General features: G+C 33.4%; 1 pseudogene; it reads right to left on the reverse strand.

Moving 5' to 3' along the window:
* Positions 1–754: 754 nt before the first annotated feature.
* LOC149540387 (phosphatidate cytidylyltransferase 4, chloroplastic pseudogene) lies at positions 755–2035 on the reverse strand (annotated as a pseudogene).
* Between the last annotated feature and the right edge of the window lie 6136 nt (positions 2036–8171).

The following is an 8171-nucleotide window of genomic DNA, read 5'->3' on the forward strand; positions in this document are numbered from 1 at the left end:
TTGTATATGTTGATTTATGGTTTTTAATTGTAATGCAACTTACAAAGAACATATTACTAAAGATAAAATTAGTAATATTCTAGGCACAAAATGAAGTGAGATTTAAAGGAATGATTATGTTGCTTGCATGAAGAGGAAGAGACATTTTTATCAAGTAATCATAGTTATTTATGTTGTTGAACATATGTTCTTTAAATTATTGTGATTTATTATTATATCAATTTCATTAGAAACATCTTCCTTTACATTTATCTAACCAGAAAAGTGCATGGTGTGGCTAGTAGATACTTCGATATAAATTACTCATGCATTGAAAGTGGATGTATATAATTTCTTGCATGTATTGTATTTTGCTGGTCAATGCAAAAACAATTTAGAAGTGTGTTATTTTTAATCTATCTACACAAGAAATCAAATGCTCTAGTTTATTTTGTTGTTGCTTGGAACGATATAGATTTGCGATGGGCAGGCTAAGGAACAACCAACAATATTTCAGTATAAATTCAATGCATCCATAAAACATAATACAACCTGATTATAGGTACAATTTCATTTATCTAACAACTTCCATATTCATATCTGACCAAGTGTAGAATAACTTCAAACTCCATATAGTGGCAAGCCAATTTTTACAAATGAGTAAACTAGGGCACAATTTGTTTACATTTACTAAGTAAAATATAAATCATGATATAACTTGTTTTTAAATTTACCTTAATGAATCAAATCAATCAAATTGTCAAATATGGTACATTTATTCAGGTAAAGAAACACTGCCTTCAGGAATGAGGTGTACAAGGTCCTTCACTCCTACGTCACGCTTGATCATTAATTCAATAAGGTCTCCAAAAATGGATCCCAATAAATTTAGCAATGCAAATATGAATACACTTAAGAATGATGGGAGCAAACTCAAAAAATTTGGAAAGTACAATTGTGACTACATGAGAGGTATTAAATCCTGGAAATGCACCTTCCCAAGCCTTCTTTGGGCTCACACTATTAAGTGGAGCTCAACCAAAAGAGTTTACTCTAAGGAATGCTTATGTATCTACTACAATGATACTCCTAAAAGTCATCAAAGTTTTAACAATACCCATAGTCCATTGTCCCTGACCACCAAACAACACATGCCATAATGTGAGAATTGCCAAACTACATTAGAGTTTGACCCAAAAGGATGAAATATATTCACAGTAAAATAGCCCATAATTTATACTACTAACTTGTGAAAATCAAGAACTTCCTCTCTATAGGAAGAGACAAATTTCTAGAAAGAAATTAGATGATGTCACAACAACTCCCATGTGACCTCCAAAGTATATTGTGATTAAGCACAGGATTGCACAAATCGTAGAGCAAACTCTAGATACATATCTAGGTGGTGGTATCATGCCAACATCTATACCATGGCTTCTACCTAATTCATTATAATCTTAGTACTAACAAGTATTGCCAAAGCCAATCCCACTATAAAAACTAGCTCCCAGCTAATACAAAGGCACCTATAACATGGTTTCTACCCAATTCAATATAATCTCAGTGCTAACAAGTATTGCCAATGCCAATCCCACTATAAAAACCAGCCCCTAGCTAATACAAAGGAACCTATAGTTACACCAATAGCCAATCAAAAAATAACCCTCTTTTGCAATTGACTAGTTTGATTTTGTCTTTCCGTCTCATAGTTTTGTTGGCCTAGTTTTTCACCTTGTATAATTTTGTTACACTCTATAGTGAAAAAGCCATTAGTTCTATGTTTAAAATGTGAGATGTGTTAAAACCCTAGATGAAATTATTAAAAAATTTCATGAAACCATTGTTATGTGCCTTATTTTTTCAAAATTTCGAAATGTATTGTATTATAAAAATCACACGGGAAGCTTATTACCCTAAGGTTTTATCTTTACCTTTTCCTGTGTTTCTTTTAATTTTACTTTCCTAGAATTTAATCATCTTTTCCCATAAAACCTTGCTTTAACTGTGGTTCTACCTTTGTTAATTCCTTAACACTTTCCCAAAGTATCTTAACCATTGCAGGGTTTGTGTTTGATAACTGTTGATCTTTGAAAGATCTATGGTGATTGCTTGCCTACAATATGAATTTTCTTGACCTTTAGTAAAAGTGGGGAAGCACCTACTTGCCACAGAGCACTTTGTGATGTTCCCTTGAAATGTGCCACAAAAGTTTGGAGATGTTAGAATGACTTTAGAATTGTCAGGTGGCTGTCAAAGCACGCTGAGGATTTTAAGCAATTTCATTGGTCGAGTTGAGTAGTGGGGTTACCTTTTTGTGTTATGACATTACATCGTCGATATTTGAAAGATCTAAAATAAATGTATTACTACAATGAAAAGATGTGTGAAGTTTAACTAATGTGGGAAAGCACCCTAGCAACACATGTGATCAGTGATGTCATGCATCCCAAATTTAAAAAGGCATTGAAAACAATTGGAAAATGTCAGACACGTTAGAAAAAGAAACACAATCCATTGTTTGCTCTTGCTAACTGGGTCATAAAAGGTATGAGATATATGCACTGTTGATCTTGGGGAGATCACTGAAAGGCACATCCTTGCAACATAAAAATGATAGAAGTTTAACTAAAGCAAGGAAGCACCTACTTGCCATGTGGAAAAGTGAGGCCAGTCATTCAAACGGTCGTTTAGTCATGCCAGGTTGGAAAGCATGATGACATGGTACATGATGATTGATGGAGTGGTCTACATGTTCATTGAGTTGGAAAGTGATTGTACTAGTGGGCCCATAACTTTGAAGCATAATTATAAAGATAGAAGGATTTTCATGATCATTGATCTTTAGAAGATCGACGATCGATACATACCCACTTCATAAAAGTGAACGAAGTTTAACTAAAGTGGGGAAGTGCCCTATTGACATGTGGCAATTTCCAAAAAGGGTTAATGCAGTGATTCTAATTTCAAACTAAGTCATCCGATTATTGATGATCAATAGTGGAATTTTAAACTTCACAACATGATATGAAATATGACTATTGAAGCATTAACTTTGATCAATGTTGTTTTGTGCAAACTTAATGCTGTAATAAAACTTCCAATTCTCCATTATTGAGCCATAAGATTGCAGAATTCTCATAGTGCAAAGATTTCTAGAGCTAAGGGCCAAATTTTCCAAGTGTTCAACATATTGCTGAGAAATTTTCAAAGAAGAAAAAGCAAGAAAAATGGGTAAGTCATTTGAGCTTCTATAAAAGTGAGAAATTGTAATTGCATTAGGGTAAATTTCAAAAATGCCTCCACGAAAGGATTTTTTGAGAAAAGTAGATTATCTAAAGAGGGTGGTACATGATGATTTCCTAGAAAAAATGTCACAGTCTATGAATGAATTAGCTAGGGGAAAAGAGCTTATTCCAAAAAGCCCTAGGTTAATGGCCAGTAAGGGTTTCTATGATAAAATAAATTGGTTAAGGGATGCAAAAGTGTTTGTTGGAAGATTAGGGCTTTTTCAGAAATGGTTTGTAGAAAGAAAATTAGATACTCCAATAAAAAATGTATGGGAATTCGATATGAGTAAATTGATTGTTCTAGGAGTTTTCTTCGATGATGATTTACTGGCAGTAATGACAAAAAAGTATGACTCAATTACCAAAATTGTAAAGAACCATGTGGGTGATAATCTCTTTAAGGTTTCACTTGAACTGATTAAAGAAGTTTTTAAGCTAAACCCTAACCATGTAGTTCATGAAAAAATAGACATGAAAGACCTCCAAACTAGGTATGATGCACAAAGAATATATCTAAGGGGAGGACCACTACAGGAGCATTTTATAAAAATTGCCCTTGGTTACATAGAACACCCTAGAGCCTCTCTTGAAAACGTATTCCAACACTAGGGCAACTTCCATGTATTTTTCTCTTTGTAAGATCTTTGGCATGGATGATCAAGATCACACCCTAGGCTCTATTGTTTTCATTATTCCTCAAACTTTTCAATATGAAATGAGTTCAATTTTTGATTTTGCTACTCACTTAGTAGAGGAGATTCATAATGGCTTAATAGGGATTACAAAGGCTAAGGTTGATAAGCCCTTTTGTTGGTACTCCATGCTAATGTATATATGCTTATACAAGGGAGTTACCTTTTTCTCTAAGGAGATGAAACTAGAATTGGAAAGAGAGGAAGAGAAACTCCTTGTTCAATTATGGAGTGCAAATATGACATAGGAGGTAATTGATGCTAGTTTTGTTAGGTTTGATAGATATTTTGCTTCTAGGCTCAGAATGTTGTATGAGAACTGATTAGACCTAAATACCATGCTAAACGGTTGTTGATGAGCCATAATTGGGGAGATATCATCCCATATGAAATGTCCACTATTTTCAGAGTTTATGGTTTTTTGGGAAAACCATGTGTTACCATACCAAGTGCCTTTAAAAATAGGGATTGCTGAATTATTGTGGCAAATTGGGTCAGTTGAGGAAAGAGATTTGCTAGGTAAATCTAAAGGTACATTTTTTCCCTAGCTTACTATTGTTCATAATTTTGTTTTTGTTAAGAAGGGATGGAGGAACTTGGGGAAATTTTTAGATAGTTATCAATTGGCTCAGTCCCATGCCCATTTTGTGGACTTAAAGGGATTTTATGACCTCCTTAGAGAAAGGAGTAAGGCTAAAATTTAGAAGAAAATTGTATACTTTCCTAAGGACATAATCAAAAATAGGTTCTCATTGCAAGAACAAGAGCTTAGGAAGGAAAATGGATAGTCTACAGTAAAATCTTAGACTTTATAAATGCTTTTGAGCCAGATTATGATCCCCTAGCAGATAGAAAATATTGGGGCATGAAAGTAAGTATGTTGATGGATAATTTTGTTGGGATTATGCAAAAATTGAATGAGAAGAAATAAATCATGACACAAGCATACCCAGACAAGGCCATTGAGGTGGAGAGTAGACTGATAAGCAGAATGATTTTGACATCAAGGCAATATACATTGTAGAAAAGAGCCAGATATGTAGTGGCCAAGAATGTACAACATGTTCCTCCATACAAAAGACCAAGGTCTAAGAGCCCACCTGACACACATGCTCCCAAAAAACAAAAATTTGAGCTAGGATCATCTTCTAATGTTAAAAAATACTCACCCACCTAGACTCCACTCAGGTTAGATGATGAAGCATCCTTGAGAGAACAACTGGGACAAATTGGAGGGGAGAGGGATATTATGGTCACAACTGCAGATATTGGAGGAGTACTTGTAGAAGCTCCTATGCCATCACTTGATCTGACTGTTAGAGATTATAAAGTTACAGAAATAGATCATATGATAGCACAAGCCACCAAAAAATTTATTGATGATGAAAGCTTTAGAAAGTCTATAGATTTTGCCTAATTTTTATGGAGAAGAAACATTGATAATTTTGAGAATAAGTGTAAGCTAATAAAAGTAGAGCGATCTAGTAAAATAGACTCTAAAATTGAAGAGGAAGTTAAAACTAACTTTATGGAGGAATTTGCACAAATAGCCCCTGAAGGGGGAAGAAAATTATTAAAGGATTCAAGAATTTTGATCTTGCCTGAATGGGACATAGCCAGTGCTATGATTTTTGATTCTATCAAGAAAGCAAAAGACACCCAATTTGAAACTTAGGAAGAGGTCCCGTAGACACACAAAGGATTGAAATACAGTAATGATCACCAGGTGTTGGTGATATGGTCCATTGAAAAAAGGGACAAGACTAGAATACATGAAGTTTCAAGTGTTGAGCATACATGTGGCCTCATGGTTTATAGATCAGAGGAGTTAGATAGTGAGAAAGTATCCAAAATGACTAGGGAAATGATGGACTTTGGGGTTGTGGTTGCTAAAAATGATAAAAAAAAATTCCTGGAGCTCAATGCCAAATTTGAAGAAATTTTGAAACCATATGAGGAAAGGGGAAATAAGATACATCAATTGGAGGCTTAGGTAGCCCAAATGGATAAGCAACTAGGAAAGAGAAAAGTGGGAGAATCTAGCTAGCCTTACATGTGGAGTTAAATGACTTATATGAAGATTAAAAATAAATTAAAAATCTTGTATCTAGTGGATAAGATTGAGTGTCCAACATTTTATAAACAATTGGTAAAAATAATGGATATGTGGAATGAAATAAAGAGCAGTGAGAATACTTTAAAGCCCATCATGAGTAAATGGGGCAGTAGGGACAAGCATATCACCCTTTTATTGATTTCAATTATTAGTCTATCTTGTGAATAGATAGAAATAACCTTTGATGTGGCTAATGACCTATCTAATTTTGATGAGAAAAGGGTTACAGTATAGAAGAAGATAATATATTTTTTTTCAAAATATCTTGTTGAGAATTTTGAGCTTTTCCCCCATGAACTTAAGAAAATAGATAAACTAAAAGAAAATGAGGAATGGGGCAAAGAATTGGATAATTTATTATGATTTAGAATAAAGGGGGTTATAAGTGAAAATGATGTGCTATGGGAAATGACAATTAAAGAAATTGTTAAAGTGAATTTATTCTATAATTCTATTAGAGAGGAATTTGTTGAAATCAATAAGTTAGGTGATTTTGTGATCAAGACACAATAAGAGGTTTTGAGTTTTGATTGGCTAGATGACACAATTTTTAATAAATTGATGGAAGATTTTGTGCACTCAAAACAATTAGTGATTGGAGAAACTGATGAGGAAGAAATGGACCAAGATGAGATGCAAGCAACTGATACACTAGTTTGAGTAGAAAAAGACAAAGAGGAACAATTATCTGCATTAATTGGCACAATGGTCCAAATCTATGACATGGAAATAGGAGAATTAGCTGTAACCATTGTTTTAATAGTGCATGATGACGTGGATGAAGACCCTTGAGTTGAAGTAACTTTATGAACATCAAAATTAGGTTCATCATAAGCAACTCCATTGATTACATCCTCTAAGGAATGCCAAAAACCTCAAAGCCAATCATGAACCTCTTGGCAACAAAAGGGTGCAGCAAAAAGTGTCCCCCACAAAGAATATTCATGATGTGAAATCTTTCTGTTGCACTAATTTTTGTCTTTTGTGACAGTAACATTGTAAATATCTTTTTGTCTTAAGGACAACTGTCAATATTCTCTATGCCTAAAGCTTGTTGCATCTCACACTATATAAGTGAGATTCCAAGGCTAGAGAAAAGGTCTAATTTATTGTATAATTTTCAATTCTAGTTGTCTATTTTGGTCTACTTTTCTTGATGTCAACTCTTTGATGTATTTTCTCTACAATTTCAAGAATACATTAATTTTCTAGGATCATGGTGCCTTGTTTTAAGTTGTTTTGAGTATTATCCAGTGTTACATAATTTTTAAAGAGAATTAATACAAAGATGAACTATCCCCATATCTTTTCTCTATGAGTCTTGTCTCCATTTTTATTGGATTATTATTTTGAGATTGTATGAGCAAATCTTGTTCAGTTCAATGTAACTAGGATAAGTTGTATGTCTTGCTTTTGATTCAAAGAATTGAGTAAATACTACAATAAATGTGATAAGATCTCTAGGAATTAAGATGGATTTATCTAATAATGAATTTTAGGGATAATTGTTGATGATATTGATTGTAATGCAGTCAATTAGGTCAAGAAATTAGATAGACTCTGAATCCCAATGGATGAGGCATTGATCAATTATTTTAGTTAGCATATGAAAAGGTCATAGATATATGTCAAGAAAAAATCTAAAAAATCAATATCAATTTTCTTTTAAATGTATGAAGAATGTCATAGCTGGTCAATACTTGTTTACATTTAACCTCTGAGTCTCAGTTAAGTGATATTACCTAGAATTATTCATAGATCTGTGAAGAATTGTGACCAATCTATTATAGGGGATGAATATTGTTATAAAATTTAATGGAATGAATGAAATGTGAATGTAGTACCAAGATTTGAAATCTCCTATCCCTAAGGTACACTTGGCTTGGTTTTGCAGAGCCAAAAGAGTAGAAAATATTTTATGATTTTGTTGAAGTTGGATCCAGATTTGAAGACCTTCTAAGTAATCATGGGAAGTTGCTAATCCTTAGGTTATTTTAATCTTCACCATCTTCGTATCAGGTATCCTTATTACTTGGTAGTGTAAAAACACCAACAAGTTTTGCACATTCTTTGTTTATATTATTGATCTTAGATTGG

This window comes from Cupressus sempervirens, chromosome 9 (genome assembly GCF_028749045.1).
Source record: "Cupressus sempervirens isolate cs-2001-9-10 chromosome 9, ASM2874904v1, whole genome shotgun sequence".
Lineage (NCBI taxonomy): Eukaryota > Viridiplantae > Streptophyta > Pinopsida > Cupressales > Cupressaceae > Cupressus > Cupressus sempervirens.